Consider the following 22833-nt stretch of genomic DNA (forward strand, 5'->3'; position numbering starts at 1 on the left):
ATGTGATTCACCTTACCCTTCACAAAAGGATTAGGCTTTGGGCCATTTCCATTACTGCTTGCTTTCTTCTCTGTGCAGTCATTGGCATAATGTCCAGGTTTCTGGCACTTGTAACAGGTAACTTGACTTAGGTCCTTCCTGGGCCTGTCATGGGTACGACCTCCATTGCCACTATGATGCTTGTGACCATCATGATGACTTTCATTGTGATGATGCTGATGACTATGGTTGTGTGAGAGGTTGCCTTGATAGGAATTACCACTAGGCTTGGAAGAAGAACCATAGTGCCTTGGTGGGAATGAGGTGCGAAGCTTCTGAGATGAGTTGGAGTTGTGCTTATGAAAGTTGATCTTCCTCTTGCGGCTTTCTATCTCCTTCTGTTTTCCCTCCAGGATAAGAGCCTTGTCAAAAAGAGCTTGACAACTGTTGAAGGTGAGAGCCATCAACTGAAAAGACAACTCATCATTCAGCCCTTCCAGAAACTTCTCTTGTCTAGCTGCATCTGTCGCCACATCATCAGGTGCATAGCGTGCAAGGTTGTTGAACTCCTCCCAATACTCATTCATAGAAAGGGAACGCTGGCGAAGTGCATGAAATTCCTTCTTCTTCAAAGCTACTGCGCCGGCTGGAACATGGGCATTGCAGAAGGCAGTCCTGAATTGCTCCCAGGTAATGGTATCAACATTGGGGTATGTAATCAGGTAGTTGTCCCACCAAGCAGCTGTAGGACCTTCCAACTGATGTGCGGCAAAACACACCTTCTCAACCTCAGTGCACTGAGCAGTATCAAGCTTCCTGGCAATGGACCGAAGCCAATCATCTGCAACCATGGGCTCAGAAGAACTGGAGAATGTCAGAGGTCGCAGCCTCAAGAACCGGGTAAGTCTGTCTATGGGAGGTGGTGGTGGCGGTCCCCCAGTGTTGTTGTTGTTGTTGTTATGCATGTTCTGAGTCACAAGCTGGATAAGTTGCGTCTGCGCCTGCAATAAATGCTCCATGCTAGGCTGTATGTTGCTGTTGTTGCCTCCGGATGGTGCACGTCTCGGTGGCATCTGTTTGATGAGGGTCCAAGATAAGATAGAGGAATGGAAGAAAGAAATCCTAAGAATATAGCTACCCTTATGCATGCACATAAATGCAAAGGAAACACAACACATCTCAAGGAATTCATGGCAATCACAGACAGTTCATTATTCAAACAAGCCTATGTACTGCCGTCCACAACCTCTGGTACGGTCAAGTACTCTACCGAAAAATGTTTATTCAACATGGTGGTCCATTCTAGCTCGGACCGATGTGTGATTCAGCTGCCATGGTCATAGTACCATCCCATTCCTTATCATTGCTGATGAAGGGACCATTTTCTCCCACTTCCTGAAGTTTCGCTCCACTATCAAGAGCTTCCTCATACTGGGTTTTCCAGTACTCCCTCTCTTTGCGGAGCTTATAAATCCTATCATCCGTCACCACTTCTCGGGCCTTCATCTTAGGCAGCTCTTCTCGCAACTCTAGGTTCTCCTTCTCTAGGATTTTAACCCTTCCTCGTTGCTCATCTGCATCTTCACGTACTTGTTCCATCTCAAACTCCTGAGTCTCAAACTTGTACTCCATGTCGTCGTGCGTGTCGATTTCCGCACGTTGTCGCTTGACCTTCTAGAGAGAATCCACCAAGCTTCCCTCCAAATTGTGGATGTAATGCTCCAGGTTGAATATGTGTGTTGTCTGCAAGTCCACGTTTGTCCTATTGAGCATCTTCATGGGAACTTCATTGGTGGCGGTTCGCTTCCCAAAGGTCTGAACTCCTAGCCGATGCAACTCTTCTTGATATAGGTAGGTAAGTCTAGTCACCACCTCATGCATGGCTTTGCTGATTGCTTGTTTCTTCGTCGCGGCGATGTCCAAGATGGAGATGTCCTTAGTTTTTGGATTCTTGCGTCCCGGAACGTGGACGCGGAGGTTCCAGTAGCTTCCTCCCTCCTTGCACCACACTTTGACTTCAGGTATTGGCAACTTCAGCACCTCAAGCAGTGCCAAGAACAAAGAGCCAAAAAGAATACCCTGAAAGTCCTTAGCTTCACGCAAAACTTGGCACTCCATCTACAAGTTTGAAATTAGGAGAGATTTAGCAAAGAACAGAATAGAATACAAGAATCCTAGTAAATAACTAATAAATAAATATTTGTTCCTAGGTCTCTTATTCTACTCCATTTCTAGGGCCATGTCCTACAGTCAACGTAAGGCTCTGATACAATTTTGTAACGATCCGAACCCATGGGGTCCAAATCTTTTGAGCTTTCTGTGCTATCCCTGGATCAAAAGCTAGCACACCCAGTACAAATATGAATATCGAGCACAGACGTCATTTTATTACATCGAAGATCCAAAGTTCAATTTATTACAACTCTCTCAACTGAAGGCTGAGTTACATAGCGGAAGCAAATAACATAATAATAATCCTGAGTGCATCAATCGCCACAAGGCTAGTTGAGTGTAGCTCCGTAGCCCTATCTCGTCACTCATCATCTGCACATGACACGTACAGGTAAGTACTTTGAATGTACTCGCAAGTTGCAACGAAGATGATAACAAATAGTCATGCTGGACAGGGTGTCTAGGGTTTATTTGCAGAAAGCCAATATTTCCCTAGACTATAAAGAAAAGAAAAGATATTAAGTTTTGATAAACATTTTTTGTTTAAAACATAGAGTTTTAGTGAATACTTGGATATCCGGACCAAGGTTCACTAAAAATATTTTTTTTACAGGTTGAAGTAAAACACCCCGCTATGTTTAACTTCCACCTAACCCTTTTTTTAAATAGATTTGAGAAAAGAGAGGGGAGATTCTTCTTCAGTCCAAGTCTTCAGTTGCTCAAAATTGCCCGTAACCGGGGGCACGGCTAATCGATTAGGTTAAACCCTCTGCAGAGGTCGTACACGTTCCCCACATGACACAACCAACCCCGCTTACCGTTACACACTTGGGTGTACGACTAGGAGGAGATTGTGACGAAGCCTTTCCGTAACAGCCCCCTATACCTGACGAAGCCGCCCGCAACTTAGGCAATGAAAGCCCCTCTCCGATGGAGGTCCTGAGGTAAGGGTTTCCCGTTAGTACTAAGTTAAGCCAGATCCCATAGTAGCATGTGGCTGTACTGGAAGCTACATCAAACTGTTCTTGTAAGATCTCATTCCCCTGGACGGCAGTCCCCACCAAAAACCTGTGTGCAAGACCCCAGTCGGGCGCATTCACTGCGAGACCCCGCTGGGCGCAATCACTTGTAGACGCTCCCGTCATACCATTCCGCCCAGGGAGTAGAAGTTGAAACTAATATAGTTTTGCTTTCCAATTTTTTTTCTAAATCATTGTTCCAAGGGAACAAGTTTGTATTTTCAAAATATTTGGTCCACCCCAACTACAAGCATGGCTAAGCGTATAGTCCAATAGCAATGGTTTTTAGGGCTTTACTTCTAGTAAAATATTTGCATAATAGAAACATAAAACCAACACATGCATGCTAATTGATTTAAAAAAATGCAAGATAAAAACATGGGATAAATATGGTCAAGGTTGCAACTTGCCTTCTGACTCGCAGCAACACGGTCCTACCTCCTCGTAGAATTCGGCTTCGCACTCGTCGCAATCTAACGCAACAAAATTACTTGAGTAAGACACTCCGCAAATCAACATTCACATAATAAGTGCTCAAGCAAAACCATCCAGATCACAATTCATGCTAAACAACGCTAGCAAGTTAACTACATATGACTCAAGTTTGTGCAATTAGATCGGTTCATATGAATGGCATATAGTTTGTGTTAATAAACTAATTAATAATTTTCTAACTCTAAATTTTTATGACGACAAAAACTAACCACAGAGGTTTTCTACGGATCAATATAATGGTTTTAACAATGAAACAAATTTTAGTTTAACGAGTTTATTAATGGATGAACAAAGGAGTTCAAAATCAGGGTATTGTACTAAAACAGTAACCAAACATTACTGAAAAAAATATTCTATGCATCCTAGCAGATTGGTATGGTTCCAAGGACAAATTTTCATATATAAAACTTTTTCATGTCATTTAATGAATAAAAGATATTGTAAAAATACTCAAATTCTCATTTAAATGAAAATTAAATTTTAATTTGCGCAAAAGTGAGATTTCTAATTTTTGTAATAAACTAGAGGTCCGCAGCTATCCAGGGATATCTTATTTGTCAAATTTGGATAAGCGGTTTAAAAGATATGATTTTTCTATGTTGGGCTAATTTCCTGGAAAAGAAACGAGGTAAGAAAAAGAGTCGCCACGTGGCAGAATTCTGTAGGCTAATACTGTTTCGTTTTTAACAGAGAAAGAGGGCTGGCCTCACCGGAGATGGAGATGGCCGGTGACGGTGGCTCAGACATGAAGCGACGCGGCGGTCTCCGGCAATGGTCGAGAAGTGGACGAGGGAGAGGAAGTCGGGGTGAGTCTCCAGGACACGACGTCGGCTCCTGGTTCGCCTTTAGGTGGCTGCTAGATGTCGCCGGAGTTGGGCGCAACTCCGGCCGAAATCAGACAACGAAGAACTCGTGCTCCGGCTGCGAATTTTCAAAATAAACAGGGTTCATAAGATGCGCAAGATCGATATACGAAGGATGGAATAGTTAGAATGTCTACTTCACCTCGAACTCGCCGGAACCTTCCACGAACAGCAGCAGTGTCAGGCAACTCTGGTGAGCAATTTATGACGATGGGTAGGGGTATAAGCTCCCGAAGGAGAGGGGTTCGGGCAAGGAGAGAGTTGTGAGGGGAGGGGACCTTTTATAGGATGGAGGGAAGGTCGAAACGACGCAGGGCGTCGTCGGACTTATAGCTGCTGTTTCTGGTGCTCTAATGGCCATTAGGGCTCGTTCTAGTGCGGGTAACGGAAGGTTAAGAGTTAGGGAGGGTGTGAGGAATCCGTTCAGAGCGGAATTAAGGCGTGGGGAAGGAGGGGAGGAGTCAGGTGGGGTGAGTGGTGCGCTGGTTCGTTCCCTGCGTTGGACGAGAGGTTGGGGACGAACGACCAGGTCGGGTCGTGAGGAGATTGAAGAAAACGGAAAGAGAGAGAAAAAAATGGTGAAGAGGACCTGGGCCGGTGCTGCATGTGTTCAGATGTAGCTCGTATGCCTGTAGGTCCAACTCCTAGCGTTGCTTGCATATGTGCTTAGGAATTAAGTGTGGGCCGTGAGCTAATTAGATTAGGATTACTAATAATGTTCTAAATGTGTAGGAAAGGTAAAGGAAACATTAAATAACAATTTTCGCATAACATATTTATTATTTGGAGTCTAGTATAAGTATACTCCGAACTTAAAAAAAATAAAAAAAAATTAGTTTGCATGCACTTACTTATATTAGATGCCTTATGGACATAACTAAGTTACCAAAAATGTAATTTCAGTTTATATAATTTATTGTTCTGTTAAATACTAAAATGCAAATTGCAATTATTCAAATGATGAACAAATTATGCAAGATGCTCATGCTTTAATATAACATTCCAAATTGAAAATTTGGGATGTTACATTCACTTAGATCAATAAGGATTCAAGTATGAAGACATAGCTATAAGTGAATGTTGTAGAGGACAGAACAGAAATATTGCGAAGATAAACCTTGATGTCAAATCAATGTTGAAGACAAACCAAATGCGAAGACTATGCAACCATGACGCCAAAGGAAACACTTCAATAAGAATTTGGTGGTGGCGTTACCCACCGTATAGGAAGTATTAGACCCAGACACGGCGCACAATTATTGTGGCGCTCCAAAGTCAAATTCCACGTTAATGTATTCACACATAGAGTGTATGTCTTCATTGATTGAAGATATACGTTACTTCGCGTGTTGCACATCTAAGTCATCAACATGCATAAGCGTTAGGATGTGTCTCCAATTACAGGACATTTGAGGAATCTAAGATATTTAGCTCACACCACAACTTGCAAAACCTTTTCTCATCCAAGGGCTTTCTGAAGATATCTGCCAATTGCTCTTAAGTGTTGACGTGAATGATATCAATATCTTCCTTCATACATGATCTCTGAGAAAGTGATGACGGATCTGAATGTGTTTTGTCTTCGAGTGCTGAACTGGGTTGTTGGCAATCTTGATGGCGCTTTCATTGTCGCAGTAGAGTAGCACATGCTTCAGGTGGATGCCATAGTCCTTGAGAGTTTGCTTCATCCATAGAAGCTGAGCGCAGCAAGACCCAGCAGCAATGTATTCAGATTCAGTACTGGAGAGAGATACACAGTTCTACTTCTTTGAAGACCAACAGACAAGAGATCATCCAAGAAAGTGACATGTGCCTGATGTGGACTTGCAATCAACCTTGTCACCAGCATAATCAGCATCTGAGAATCCAACTAGATCAAACTCTGAGCCCTTTGGATACCATAATCCTAGTGTTGGGGTGTAAGCCAAATATCAAAGAATTTGCTTCACAGCTAAGCGATGCGATTCCTTTGGTGCCGCTTGGAATCGGGCGCACATGCAAACGCTAAGCATTATATCTGGCCTAGATGCACATAAATAGAGTAAAGAACCAATCATGAAGCGATATATCTTTTGATCGAACTCTTTACCATTGTTGTCGGGGCCCAGATGACTTTTGGTTGGCATTGGCGTCGTGTATACTTTGCAGTCTTGCATTCCAAACTTCTTCAGGAATTCTTTGAGGTATTTTCCTTGTGATATGAAGATATCGTTGCTCTGCTGACGGATTTGAAGACCAAGGAAGAATTTCAGCTCACCCATCATGGACATCTGATATTGCTCTTGCATCATGTGCCCAAACTCATCACTGCATCTCTTGTCAGTGCAGCCAAAGATAATGTCATCCACATAGATTTGGCACACCAACAATTCACCATCATATGTCTTCGTGAAGAGTGAAGGATCTAGAGAACCAGGTTTGAAGCCTTTGCTCTTCAGGATGTCTTTGAGTGTGTCATACCAAGCGCGAGGAGCTTGTTTGAGCCCATACAGTGCCTTGTTGAGCTTGTATACCATATCAGGATGTTTTTGATCTTCAAAGCCAGGTGGTTGTGCAACATACACTTCTTGTTTAATCTTGCCATTGAGAAAGGCACTCTTCACATCCATTTGGTACAGAAGAATGTTGTGATGGTTGGCATAGTCTAGCAGTATGCGAATGGCTTCAAGCCTAGCCACGGGAGCGAATGTTTCACTGAAGTCAATCCCTTCTACTTGAGTGTAACCTTGAGCAACTATACGAGCCTTGTTTCTGACAACTTGACCATGCTCATCTTGTTTGTTGTGATAGATCCATTTGGTGCCTATGATATTGTGCTTGCGAGGATCAGGACGCTTGACCAATTCCCATACATTCTTCAGCTCGAACTGTTGAAGGTCTTCTTGCATAGCTTGAATCCATTCAGGTTCCATGAAGGCTTCAACAACTTTCTTGGGTTCAGATATAGAGACAAATGCAAAGTGCCCACAGAAATTTGCTAGCTGCGTTGCTCTAGAACGAGTGAGTGGACCAGGTGCATTGATGCTATCAATTATCTTCTCAATCTGTACTTCATTTGCAACACGGGATGAACTGGACGAAGATTTTTTCCTTGAAGATCATTGTCTTCAGCTTTAGCATTGACTTCAGGTTGAGCATTGTCTTCGGGTTGATTTGGTGCAATGATGATTTCTTCTTCAGCCTGAGCTTCTGAAGGTATGATTTCTCCAGTACCCATCAGCTTGATAGATTCACTAGGTGGGACTTCATCTAGCACATTTGGCAGGTGCTCTCTTTGCGAGCCGTTAGTTTCATCGAACCACACATCCACAGTTTCAACCACTTTATAGTGAAAGAGGTTGAAGACTCAGTAGGAGTGTAAATCCTTTCCGTAGCCAAGCATAAAACGTTCATGTGCTTTCAGTGAAAATTTTGAAGTGTGATGTGGATCCTTGATCCAGCACCTAGCACCAAATACTATGAAGTAACTGACGTTTGGCTTCTTACCAGTTAGTAGCTCATATGATGTCTTCTTTAGAAGATTGTGTAGATAAACACGGTTGATGACATGGCATGAAGTATCAATGGCTTCAGGCCAGAACTTCCTTGGAGTCTTGTACTCATCAAGCATCGTCCGAGCCATCTCAATGAGGGTTCTGTTCTTGCGCTCCATGATGCCATTCTGCTGAGGTGTCTAAGGAGTTGAGAACTCATGAGTGATGCCCAATGTATCAAGATAAGTGTCGAGGCCGGTGTTCTTGAATTTTGTGTCGTTGTCACTTCTGATGTGCTTGATCTTGATGCCATAGTTCGTCATGGCACGATTGGCGAGTCGTCTGAAGTCATCCTGCACTTCATTCTTGTAGAGGATTATATGACCCATGTATATCTTGAGTAATCATCAACAATGACGAAGCCATAGAGACAAGCAGTGGTAGTAAGAGTAGAGTAGTGGGTAGGGCCAAATAAGTCCATGTGAAGCAGCTCGAAGGGACGTGATGTCACCATGATTGTCTTCGAGGGATGCTTGGCCCTAGTCATCTTTCCAGCTTCGCAGGCACCACATAGATGATCCTTCTTGAACTTGACGCCCTCAATGCCCACGACATGCTTCTTCTTCGCGAGAGTGTACAAGTCCCTCATGCCAGCATGTCCTAGCCTCCAATGCCAGAGCCAGCACTCTTAAGCTTTTTCTAGAAGACATACGGCCAACTGTGGTCCTGCTGAGAAATCTACCATGTACAGATCATCTTTTCGATACCCTTCAAAGACTAGAGATTTGTCAGATTCCATAAGCACAAGGCAACGATATTTTCCAAATATCACAATCATGTTCAGATCACAAAGCATTGAGACAGACATTAAGTTGAAACCAAGGGATTCAACGAGAATCACTTTATCCATGTGCTATTCCTTTGAGATTGCAACTCTACCTAGACCCAATACCTTGCTTTTACCAGTGTCAGCAAATGTGATGTGACTTTTGTCAGATGGACGTAAAGTTGAGTCCATGAGAAGACTTTGATCACCAGTCATGTGGTTAGTGCATCCACTGTCCATAATCCACTCAGAAGCCTTTGGTGTCGTACCCTACAGTGCAGTTAGGGGGTTAGGCTTCACCAAGGTAAATGTGAAGCATAAACATTTTACGAACAAGCATATTATCGAAGTTCAGATCCTAGTTAGGGCACATAGGATGATTGTCAAGGAATCCAGGAACAAAAAACATAGTAAGACCATTTGGGCATTTTGTCTTGCGCCCCACAAGATGTTTTAGGTCCCCAACATCTGCATCAGACGCCTTTGATTTCTGGCTGGAGACCTTTCCCTGCAAAAGAGACTTAATTTTTCTTAACCACCCACATCTTCAGGGGTGGCTTAGAAGCAATGAGTCTAAGTGCAGCATCTGAGAACTTCGGCTTTGGATCCCTAGCAAATAGCCTTGCAGGAGGTGAATAATACTCATAAGAATAAGCAGAATAGTTCTTGGTCTTACGAACATAGCGGTTTGACGAAACACGCTCATATTCATAAGTCTGAGTATGGTTTCCCTGCAAAACATTGGCGTTAGGGTGACTCTGGTGAGTCCTCAGTCTGTATGAAGCCTTTAGACCATATGAAGCCTTTGGTCTGGGATTTGTCTTCTTCCCGGGTGGTGTCATGATGACATTCACGGGAAGATTCTCAAGACAACTCTTGGGTACCCAGATCTTCTTCAAAGGTGGTCCATTCCTGCAGTTAGTGCCAATATACCTGGCAAACACTTCACCATTCTGATTCTTAAACAGTTTATAGTTTGCATCAAAGGATTGATCAATGATAATCGGGTTAGCACAAGTGAAGCCAGATAAGGTAGATGGATCCACTGAAGGTCCCTTTGCAGCAACCCATGTGGTTTTTGGGTACTGCTCAGGCTTCCAGTAAGAACCATGAACATTCATTTTCCTCTCGAACCCAACACCCTCTTTCCTAGGGTTTCGGTTCAGAATCTATTTCTTGAGGACATCACATAGTGTCTGATGCCCTTTGAGACTTTTGTACATTCCTGTCTCAAGCAATGTCTTCAACCTGGCATTCTCATCAGCAATAGTAGTGGTATCCTAAGTAGAGGGGTTAGCTACCACATCAGCATTTGAAGATATTGCAACAGTAGCAGCAGTAGAACATTCAGCAATAGAGACAACATTATCACACTCAAGACATTTTAGACATGGTGGTTCAAATCCTTCCTGAGCGGAACTGATCTGTTGAGCGCGGAGTGACTCATTCTCCTTTTGAAGATCTTCATGAGCCGATGTCAAGTTCTCAAGTTCTTGCTTCCTTTGAAGATAATCATAGGAGAGCTTTTCATGAGTAGTTGAGAGCGTTCCATGACGACTTTCAAGTTCCTCATACTTAACATGAATATTTTTAATGTCTTCAATTAAGGACTAAGTTCGGGTCATTTCCGCGTCCAACAGGTCATCACTTTTGTCTAACAACTTTTGAATATGTTCCATAGCATTCTGTTGTTCAATTGCAATTTTAGCAAGTGTTTTGTAGCTAGGTTTAGATTCACATTCAGAGTCATCTTCACTTGATGCTTGAAATTAAGCATCGCGTGAGTTTACCTTGGCACCGCGTGCCATGAAGCAGTAGGTGGGAGCAGAGTCATCCTCATCCTTAGCATGAGTGTTGGTGACGAGGCCATTGTCTTCAGTGTTGAAGATGGACTTGGCAACATACGCTGAAGCTAGAGCCAGGCTTGCCACGCCTGAATCAGATTCCTCTTCAGCCTCCACCTCTGCCTCCTCAGATGCAGACTCCTCCTCTAAATCCTTCTCCTTGCCAACAAATGCACGAGCCTTGCTGGACGAGCTCTTCTTGTTTGATGAAGACTTCGACGAAGACTTGGAAGAAGACTTTGAGGATTTCTTCTTCTTCTTGTCATCAGAATCATATTCCTTGCTCTTCTTCTTCTTCTTCTTCTTGGTCTCATTGTCCCACTGTGGACACTCAGAGATGTAGTGACCAGGTTTCTTGTACTTGTGGCATGTTCTCTTCTTGTGATTACGAGAGGAAGCTTCATCGTTTCTAGAGTTGGATCTTGAATACTTTCTGAAGTTTTTCTTCTTAGTGAACTTATGGAACTTCTTCACAAGCATAGCAACCTACTTTCCAATGTCCTCAGGATCCCCAGAACTGGAGTCAGATTCTTCTTCAGATGAGGAAACAACCTTTGCCTTAAAAGCGCGAGTTCGACCATAGTTGGGACCATAGATATCTCTTTTCTCAGATAGCTAGAACTCATGTGTGTTGAGCCTCTCAAGTATGTCAGACGGATCGAGAGTCTAGAAGTCAGGGCGTTCTTGAATCATCAGGGCCAGGGTGTCGAATGAGCTGTCAAGCGATCTTAGAAGCGTCTTGACGATTTCGTGCTTGGTGATCTCAGTAGCGCCGAGTGCATGAAGCTCATTTGTGATATCTGTGAGGCTATCAAATGTGAGCTGGACATTCTCATTGTCATTTCTCTTGAAGCGGTTGAAGAGATTGTGAAGAACACTGATCCTTGAGTCTTTCTGGGTTGAGACGCCTTCGTTGAACTTGGAGAGCCAGTCCCAGACTAGCTTCGCAGTTTCCAGAGCACTCACACGACCATACTGTCCTTTGGTCAGATGACCACATATGATGTTCTTGGCAGTCGAGTCCAGTTGACTCCTTCACCAACCTTGGGAATGCCGTTCTTGACGACATACCAAAGGTCGACGTCAATGGCTTCAAGATGCATACACATCTTATTCTTCCAATAGGGGTAATCATTCCCATCGAAGACAGGGCACACAGCGGAGACTTTGATTATCCCTGCAGTCAACATAGCTAAAACTCCAGGTGGTTAAACCGAATCACACAGAACAAGGGAGCACCATGCTCTGATACCAATTGAAAGTGCTAGTTATCGACTAGAGGGGGGTGGTGAATAGGCGATTTTTATGGAAGTCTTCAAAACAAGGGGGCTTTGAAGACAAACAGTAGAACCAAACCTATTGATATGCAGCGGAACATAGACTACACTAGACAAGCCATAGTCAAGTAAGCAATGAAGTGAAAGCACGACGACTATTAGCAGCTAGGTAGAATGGACTAGGATGGAAGATAGTATGAAGCGAAACACCAAATAGTCTTCACAGAGTGAAGCCAATCAGATCATGCAAGCAGGCAATGACTTCACGAAGACAGACTGTAAGTAAAGAGAGTTAAGGGATGGAACCAGTTGCTTGGTGAGGACAAGGATTTGTTGGAACATTTCCAGTTGCTGTGACAACTGTATGTATGGTTAGGGAGGCTGAGATTTAACTCAGAAGACCGCGTCTTCACCTTATTCCCCTTGAGCTAAGGACACGCAGTCCTCGCCCAATCACTCTGGTAAGACTTCAAGGTAGACTTCCAAACCTTCATAGACTTTGTTCACCGGCAATCCACAATGACTCTTGGATGCTCAGAACGCGACACCTAACTTGCTGGAGGATTCACAGTCCTCAAGTGTAACAAGTCTTCAGATCACGGGGACAGAAAGACTTCAGTGATGCCTAACACTCTTTGGCTCTGGGTGTTTTGGGCTTTGTCCTCGCAAGGATCTCTCTCTCAAATGCTTCGGAGGTGGGTTGCTCTCAAACGACAAAAGTCGTGCACTAACTCTGAGCAGCCACCAATTTATGGTGTAGAGGGTGGGCTATTTATAGCCAGGAGGCAACCCTACCTGATTTGTCCAAAATGACCCTGGGTCACTAAGGAACTGACACGTGTCCAACGGTCAGATTTCAAACCCACGTGCAGCTTGAATTGGGCTACAAGTAAAGCTGACTCATCCAGCTTTGGATAAGATTTGCTCTCATTGTCTTCGCTCGAAGACATAGGATTTGGTTGAGCATCACATCAGTCACTCTCACTTTGTTCACTTGGACCCCACTTAATACTGCGGTGGTTCCTATGACTCAACAAAGAAGAAAAGGAAACTATGAAACAACTATGTCTTCGCACTCCATAGTCTTCATGCGATGTCTTCTCATGTCATAGTCTTCAATGTGAATATCTTCACGGACCACCATTGTCTTCAATGTCTTCACACATTTTTAGGGGTCATCTCTAGTAGGTAAACCGAATCAATACGGGACTACTACCTGTGTTATCTTGCAATTCTCACAAACACATTAGTCCCTCAACCAAGTTTGTCGTCAATACTCCAAAACTAACTAGGGGTGGCACTAGATGCATTTACAGTCAATATGACATCCTGGGAGTTATCAACAAAGTAAAGCCCAAGATTTCCTTCTACTCTTGTTCTTGCAAAGCAAGGGATGTACTGCTTGAAATGAAAATTAAGATCGTATATCAGATATATTGAAATAACAGAGCAAGATGCAAACATGGTAGTAAATGACAGAACAGATCAGTATATAGATGAAAGCAAAGTACAAAAATATAGAATTAAAAATAGATAATGTAACAAAGATTTGATGCAAATATATAGATAATGTAGCAATAGACGGCATATGTTCACAAATTTAGGCCATGCCGACCGTGGTAGGTTTAGATTGAACGTACCGAGTGCTCCATGAAGTCATCCGGAATGGTGAGATAGAACTTCTTTCCGACTGGCCACGACCACAGTTGCCCGATTTGTGCTCGCACTATGGACACATAATGAACACCCACGAATCAGCTAGAACAAAAATGATTCCATAGCGATTTCCGTTAGTTGATTAACAGCGATAGACGGACTGCGATAAGAGATGAGTGAATATTTTGCTAACTTGATTACCTTCTCCATGAGAAAAATCCCCGGCCCAATCCGGCAGAAAACCCCAGTCGACCAGAGTCTAGAATGTCGGTGCAGATAGGCGGCAGAAAGTAGTAGGGGCGAAATCCCGTGCTGTTTGGAGCGCGACCTACGCCCGCCGCCAACAGCCGTCGAGCTTAGTGTGCAGAGTTGCGGAGGAGTCCGCGGCGAGTGAGTGGGGACGAAGTGGGCGAGGGTTTTCTTTTTCCTTTTTCATGTGTGAGTGAACACACATGGTTCGCAGAGGCGACGGAGATGAATCATGTGCGATAGTAAATCTCCGAGATTGAAAGGGAATCCAAATTTCCTTTCTCCTTCATCCATGAGTTTTTTCTACGATGAACATAAACCCTGCTAATCACCGTGTTCAAATATGACACTTTTCCGAGTTCATTCACAATATTTAGGAGATTATGTGCATTTTGTAGGCATTAATGCACATAATTCAAATTCAAACAATTGGTGCTTGAAAAGGTGCACAAGAACGGTCTGGAAAAACCATACTCGTGGTATTTAGGAATTTCTCAGGCCTTTTACAAGGAATGGACAGAGATTTCAATGGAATGTGCGGCAATAGTCAACCACAAACGCGTCATTTACTGGGTTATCAACTATAGAACAATGAAATACGTGCTTGAAAAACATGACGCCTGGCATGGTGCCATGGTATGGCCTCACCATGCCCTGGTTAAAAGCTGAGAAGGTTTGATTTATGTCGTCATGAATGCCCTTCATAAATCGAACCATCACCGAGGAAGTTCAATTCTTTCGAGAGGGAAATCACCAAGATTGAAGGGGAATCCAAATTTCTGTCGTAGTTTGCCATTCAGTTTTTTTCCATCAATCAACACACTGCCTCAAATGCAACGTGTTCAAATTTGACATTTTACCAAACTCATTTACCATATTTAGGTGATTATGTGCATTTTCTAGGAATTAATTATATATGCACATAATTCAAATTCGAACAATCGGTGCATGAAAAGGTGCACAAGACGGTCTGGAAAACCATGCTCGTGCTATTTAGTACATTCTCATGCCTTTTACCAGGAATGTGCAGATATTTCAAGGAAATGTGTGGCAATAATCAACCATAAACGCGTCGTTTATTGGGTTACCAACTATACAAAAATGAAATACATGCCTGGAAAACATAACGCCTGGTGTGGTGCCATGGTATGGCCTCACCGTGCCCTAGTAAAAATTTCATCATGCACGCCTTTCATAAATCTAACCATCACCGAGGAAGTTTCATTGTTTCGAGGGGGAAATCACCAAGATTGAAGGGGGATCCAAATTTCCATTGTCCTTTGTCCACGAGTTTTTGTAAATGATGAACATACAACCTGCAAATCACCATGTTCAAATTTGGCACTTTTTCGGGTTCATTTGCCATATTTAGGGGATTATGTGCATTTCCTAGGCATTAATGCACATAATTCAAGTTCAAACAATCGGTGCATGAAAGGGTGCACAAGAACTGTCTGGAAAACCATGCTCATGCCATTTAGTAAATTATCATGTCTTTTACAAGGAATGGACAAATATTTTGATGAAATGTGTGGCAATAGTAAACCACAAATGTTTGTTTGTTGGGTTTTCAACTATAGAAACAATGAAATAAATGCTTGAAAAACATGACGCCTGGCATGGTGCCATGGTATGACCTCACCATGCCCAGGTAAAAATTTGAGAAGGTTTGGCTTATGTCGTCATGCACGCCCTTCATAAATCGAACCATCACCGAGGAAGTTCCATGCTTTCGAGAGGGAAATCACCAAGATTGAAGGGGAATCCAAATTTCCGTCCTAGTTTGTCATTCAGCTTTTTTCCAATGATCAACATACCGCCTCAAATACAACATGTTCAAATTTGACATTTTTCCGGGCTCATTTACCATATTTATGGGATTATGTGCATTTTCTAGGCATTAATGCACATAATTCAAATTCGAACAATCGGTGCATGAAAAGGTGCACAAGAACGGTCTGTAAAACCATGCTCGTGTTATTTAGTACATTCTCTTGCCTTTTACAAGGAATGGGCAGATATTTCAAGGAAATGTGTGGCAATAGTCAACCATAAACACGTTGTTTACTGGGTTAACAACTATACAAAAAATGAAACACATGGTTGGAAAACAAGACGCCTGGCGTGGTGCCATGGTATGGCCTCACCGTGCCCTGGTAAAAATTGGAGAATGTTTTGCTTATGTCGTGATGCACGCCTTTCATAAATCGAACCAACACTGAGGAAGTTGCATGGTTTCGAGGGGGAAATCACCAAGATTGAAGGGGGATCCAAATTTCCTTTGTCCTTGGTCCATGAGTTTTTTTCTACGATGAACATACACCCTACAAATCACCATGTTCAAATTTGGCACTTTTCCGGGTTTATTTACAATATTTAGGGGATTATGTACATTCCCTGGGAATTAATGCACATTATTCAAGTTCAAACAATCGGCTTGGAAAACCATGCTCGTGCCATTTAGTAAATTCTCATGCCTTTTACAAGGAATGGACAGATATTTTGATGAAATGTGTGGCAATAGTCAACCACAAACGTTTGTTTATTGGGTTTTCAACCATAGAGAAAATGAAACGAATGCTTGAAAAACATGACGCCTGGCATGGTGTGCCATGGTATGACCTCACCATGCCCTGGTAAAAATTTGAGAAGGTTTGGCTTATGTCGTCACGCACACCCTTCACAAATTGAACCATCACCAAAGAAGTTCCATGCTTTCGAGAGGGAAATCACCAGGATTGAAGGGGAATCCAAATTTTCTTCGTTCTTTGCCCCGGAGTTTTTTTTCCTACGATGAACATACACCCTGCAAATCACCGTGTTCAAATTTGGCATTTTTCGGGCTCATTTGCCATATTTAGGGGATTATGTGCATTTTCTAGGCATTTAGTGCATATAAATCCAATCCAGCTACAGCTGCACGGGTGTGATGTGAGGGACGGTGATTGCCGTTCAATCGCGGCGCATCCTACGGTGCACACGCACGATCCGTGTGGCTGGGGTTCTGGCCAATCATAAAGCAACACACAATAGGCTAAGCGCACTCTGTTTCCGGAAGCGACAGAGATGTACCGTGTGATAATGAACGAGCAAAATTGTAAGGGAAGCCAAATTTCTATTGTCGTTTGTCATTGAGCTCTTGAATACCACCCCACTTTACGGCTTCCCGGCCCCTCCGTCCTAGAGCTCTCTCCGGACGTCGTCCATGGCACCGTGGCGAATAGTAACTGGTAAGGAAGCAATGGCATCCCTCCGCGCCGCGTTCCTCGTCGCCCGCGACCACACATGGTAAGGAAGCGATGGCATCTCGCCGCGCCGAGTTCATCGCCGCCGGCGGCCAGACAGTTACATGGGCAGACTTTGAGGCTGCCATGGATGAATGGGTGGTGGATCTAGAGGCGGCCAAAGCCGCACAGAAGGAGCCGAAAAGGCAGAAAGCAGTCAAGAAAAGAGAGTCCCGCCACCGCAAAGAAAGAAGAGGCCGCACGCCGTGGTGAGGAGAGCTTGGCAGAGATCGAAGCACGATGGGCTCCTGCCTACAAGACTAGGAATGAGAACGCCGGTGTCTGGCCAGCATGCCCCGATGGCAGCATGTGAGAAGTAGCTTAAGTTTGTAGTATTAGAGCCAATTACCAGTAGTCCTTTAAGTTTGTAGTATTAATGTACAATGTCGATAAGAGAATGCTTTGAGGGCTTTGAGCATTGATTAGCCTGTGTGCCTGTGTGCGTTCTTTTTCGTTAATCATTAGAAGATCACAAAACACACAGTTTCTATGCCATACCCGTCTCCATTTTTTTGCGTTAATGATCCATAAGTTAGTTACCTGTGTGCTGTTTCCTAATATACCCGGCGTACCATTAATCGAAAAAATCAACTACACGTCTACATTTTTTTGAGACGGGATCTGCCAACTTTCTATTTTCTCGCAAATGAGTATTTTACGCGCTTTGTCTGTGTTGTGTGCTTCCCCCGCCCAAGTTTCAAGTTTCGCAACAAAATTTTCATTAGGCACGCGATTTCAGAATTTATTCCTCCAACCACATCCCCACCCTCAGTATCCCCCCCGCGCCTTCCCCTACTGGCATCTCACACCGCCGCCGCCGCAACCACAGCTTCAACCACCGCTTCAACCACATCTATGTTCTGCTCGGATCCAATCAGATAACCCACCGATCTCTATCACGGCCCCGGCCTAATTGCTTAAATGGCGCCTGTGAAACATCCTCATGCCTCCAAATCCCCACCGCCAGGAGCTGATGGCGGTCCATGGCACGATGGCCGCTGTGCGTGTTGAACCGGAGGAACACCTCGCCTCCGCCGCCGCCGACATGGTGCAGGCCCTGGCCCAAATGAAGTGCCCCAGCGACTACCCCCCAGGACTTAACAGGTAAGATCTGACCAGCTAAATCTTACCAATACCACTTGCAATGGTTATGATTTGTACAGTTGATGTATTAAGCATGTTCGTGCCTTGTTTATTTCAGTACTACACACGGTGTGATGGTCAAATCTTACCGTGTCCAGCTCAATTTCACCAATACCAGCAACAAACTTACAATACATGACTCAGGATATCACTAGAGATGCTGCCCATTTGCTATTTTTAGTGGATGCTAACCCTGTTGTACTTAACATGCCTGTCCGTGTACTTACGCAGGGTCATAACGGCCGATGCTGTTGTTTGCCGTCGAGGTTAGCTGCATCCCATGTCTTACAATATTTCACATCATTTGTGCAATTGCAGTTTAACTTCTACCATTTACTGGTTGCCTGTAGGTACACATGTCAGTGGTACTGATCCACTCTTTGACCTGGAGGAACAACTCGCCTCTGCCGTTGCTGACTTTGGGCGGGATCTGGCCAAGATGAAGTGCCCCAGCAACTACCTCTCAGGACTTACCAAGTATGTACTCACCAGTTCAATCTTACCAATACTAGTTGCAATTAATGGCTATGTTCTGTCTGGTTGATGTATTAAGCATGTTCTCGTAAACATGCCTAACATGTTTTAGCTACTTTCCCTACCTTTTTATAGACATCTGGGCCATTCTCTGCTCTGGCAGCACCTGCCTTGTGATATTTAACTATGCCAATTGCATTTTTATCAGTACCGGTTTCAATGGCTATTAAGCCTGTTGCAATTAACGGTTTAATCCATTTTTAAATAGTTGTATTTCAATGGTTAAAACTTGCAAAACATGACTTAGGATGCTGTGAAGCCTGTTACAACTAACAGTTGTATCGATTTTTTAATTTGTCCATTTGCTACCATGCTACTCTCCGCAATGAAGATATACTAGAGATGATGCTCATTTGCTATTTTTGGTGGATGCTAACCCTGTTGTACTTAACATGCTTATCCATGTACTTACGCAGGGTCATAACGGCCGATGCTGTTGTTTGCCGTCGAGGTTAGCTGCATCCCATGTCTTATAATATTTCACATCATTTGTGCAATTGCACCTTAACTTCTACCATTTACTGGTTGCCTGTAGGTACACATGTCAGTGACATTGATCCAAGCTTCGACCCGAAGGAACAGCTCGCCTCCGCCGCCGCTGACTTTGGGCGGGCTGTGGCCCAGATGAAGTGCCCCAGCAACTACCTCTCAGGACTTACCAAGTATGTACTCACCAGTTCAATCTTGCCAATACCAGTTGCAATTAATGGCTATGTTTTGTATGGTCGATGTATTAAGAATGTTGTAGTAAACATGCCTAACATGTTTTAGCTATTTTCCCTACCTTTTTATAGACAACTGTGCCATTATCCGCTCTGGCAGCACCTGCCTTGCGATGTCTAACTCTGCCAATTGCATTTTTATCACTACCAGTTTCAATGGCCATTAAGCATGTTGCAATTAACAGTTGTATCAATTTTTAAAGAGTTGTATTTTAATGGCTACAAACTTACAAAACATGAATTAGGATGTTGTTAAGCTAGTTGCAATTAACAGTTGTATCCATTTTTTAATCCGTCCCTTTTCTACCGTGCTACTCTTTCGCAATGAAGATATCATTACAGATGCTGCCGTTTTATTATGATTTGCTACTTTTGGTAAGATTTTTACCCTGTTGTAGTTAACATTGGCTTTCCTTGTACTTACACAGGGCTACAATGGGCGATTCTGTTCTTTGCCGTCGAGGTTAGCTGCATCCCATGCCTTCTACACCATCTATTCCTAAATATAAGTATTTTTAGAGATTCCAATATAGACTACATAAGGAGCAAAATGAGTGAATCTAGATTCTAATCTAAACTATATCTATAATTCTATATACATCCGTATGTAGTTCATATTGAAATCTCAAAAAAATACTTGTACTTAGGAACATAGGTAGTTGTATTTTACATCATTTGTGCAATCTTAGTTTAGCTGCTAACATTTACTGGTTGCTTGTTGGTACATATATGAGCGGTACTGATCCATGCTTCGATCCCTTTTGCGTATGGGGCAATGAGATATTCATGAACAAGTGTCAAATGAGGAAACTAAGAAAGATGATTAGGCGAAAGAAACAGGTGATTGGAATTAAGCTCTTTATTTACACTTTGTCCAAGACAACAGTGAACTCTAGGATGGTAAGTAATGTGTTGCCTTTTCCCCTGCACACAACAAGTTACTCTATTAGACCTCAGTATCTGATATTTTTCTCTTTTCAGTGGTTTCCGAAGCTATTTACTAATGATTACCTTGCAAAATACATGACTGGAGTGGAGGCAACTAAGGTTAAAGTATATAATTCATGCTACCATGATAATGCTCTAGAAGTCTTCCAGAAGGCGGTGAAGGATGGGCGGGCGATTGGCACAAGGGGTTGGACAGAAGTGGTTCGTGCCTATGGCATGCAGGAAGGCACATTATGGGCATTCCGCTTCTTCAACACCATCAGCAGTCAAAATGATTTACACTTGTCTCTTCACCTTTAGCGCCTTTAAATATTGTGGTTCATCATAGTTAATTGCTGTCTAATCCTGTAATTACTGAACATATTGTACTGGCAATTTTATTTATGGATTCGTTGTTGAACCATTGTGCTGAGAATTTGAATTGCACGTTTCATATTTCAAAATTTCTAATTCGAATAATAAATTACAAGCAAAAATAAAAATATACAGGAGCTAATAAAATAATGTGCACACGGTTAGAAAGAAAATAGCGTGTGTGATGTAAAAAGAGAACAGACGGTCATGGAACTTTGCAAATGGTTCTGGCAGTAAAAGCGCTTGTGATGGATAGCCCAATGCCACACAATTTTCTTCATCGAATCGTGTGTGATGTAGTTGATAAAAGGAAACAGTTAACCAAGGCAGAGCATGTGTGATAGTTACACCTTTCACACACGAGCCTATACATAAAACTGTGTGGGACGTACATACGAACGGAAACATTTTCCCAGGATTGACTTTGTGGGATGTACATAAGAACGGAAACATATTCCTTGGATTGACTGCGTGTGATATACATCCGAATGGAAATGTTTTTCTGGGATTCACCGTGTGGGACGTACATACGAATGGAAATGATTGGGTTCCGATGCCTCGCCCGATCGCACACGAGCTCATTTTGCCCCAGCCTGTGTCCCAGGAGGGCCTATCCCCGACGATTTCTGGGTCGTGTGGGAAGGACCCCCCTATCGCCCACACTCACTTGGCGACAGTTCCAAATGCCGTCGCGGAAAGTGGTTAAAAACTATTTGTATAGCACCTCATTGTACCAGTGTTGTTTGACGAAACTTTGGACACACACCCCTCACAAACCGGAGCAACTCCCTAGAAGGCTCATGGTTGCGAGCAGAATAATGCATGTTTGATGACGAACGGCAGATAGCTTCCTCTTACGGCCTTCAATTTTTTTCTATATTTAATGTGCAATAATACAACTATCATGTGAAAATTTGGAAACTTTCAGGGGTCAATTGACCTTTTAAAGATATTTAAGTGATTTTCTAGCCATTTAATGACCATTATTCAAATTTGAACTACATCTACATCTACATGCAACAGCTAACCATAACTGTTTGAAAAATCATATTTGTGTACTTATGTGCGAGTTAATTCCATGTGCAGTAAATTAGAAGGAAATTTCAAACATATTTATCTCACGGCATGGACACATGCATGGAGTGCCATGGCATTTTACTTCCAAAAAATAAAAAAAATGATCAGAAAAACATGAAACATTGCTTGATGTAATGTCATGCCACCAAGATGATGTGGTAAAAAAATTGGCCTGTTGACAAAAGTTTGGAAACCCACCCCTCACAAACCGGAGCAACTCTCTAGAACGCTCGTGGTTCCGAGAGGGAACAATGCATGTTTGATGACGAATGAGGGATAGCTTCCTCTTACGGCCTTCAAATTTTTTATATGTTTAACATGCACTACTACAACTGTAATGTGAAAATCTGGAAAATTCTAGGGGTCATTTAACCAGTTAAAGACATTTAAGTGATTTTCTAGCCATTTAATGATCGTAATTCAAATTTGAACTACATCTACATGCAACGGCTAACCATAACGGTTTGAAAAATCGTATTTTTGTGTACTTGTGTGCGAGTTAAAAAATTATCAGACGATGTAAATATCTGGTGTTCAAAAAAGTAAATGTAGAGATCTGGCAAGACAACTGGCCCCCACAGGATTGGCACTCTATTTCGCGGCTCGAGGTTTGGTAGGTGAGTGGCGAGGGTTATTAATCAGACATGGTCCTGTATTGGAAACCGTCAGCTATTAAGTTCACACACATATTTTGCTGCGGGAATCGTGTGTAATCCAAACTACAGTACTCGTAAATTCCAGCGACCGCCGTGTGTACTATTCCTGTCGATCTTGATTTTGGCCGCCAATAAATACTACCTTGCTCACGCCGTCCCGCCTGCATTCTCATGTACATCCTCCCCTTGCTCGCCCTCTCTCACTCTCTCACAAATCTCTGCCATGGCGCCGTCGGTCTGCCCACGCGCCAACGAGGAGTCG

General features: G+C 43.1%; 1 long non-coding RNA gene across 1 annotated transcript; it reads right to left on the reverse strand.

The window, feature by feature from the left end:
- Nucleotides 1–2221: 2221 nt before the first annotated feature.
- On the reverse strand, nt 2222–5083 carry LOC123168606 (uncharacterized). Its single transcript, XR_006484428.1, has 3 exons — nt 4671–5083; nt 4376–4586; nt 2222–3643 (listed from the first exon to the last, which is right to left on the reverse strand). It is a non-coding gene; the product is annotated as an uncharacterized lncRNA (long non-coding RNA).
- Nucleotides 5084–22833: the final 17750 nt, after the last annotated feature.

This window comes from Triticum aestivum, chromosome 7D, assembly GCF_018294505.1.
Source record: "Triticum aestivum cultivar Chinese Spring chromosome 7D, IWGSC CS RefSeq v2.1, whole genome shotgun sequence".
In the NCBI taxonomy this organism is placed as follows: Eukaryota; Viridiplantae; Streptophyta; class Magnoliopsida; order Poales; family Poaceae; genus Triticum; species Triticum aestivum.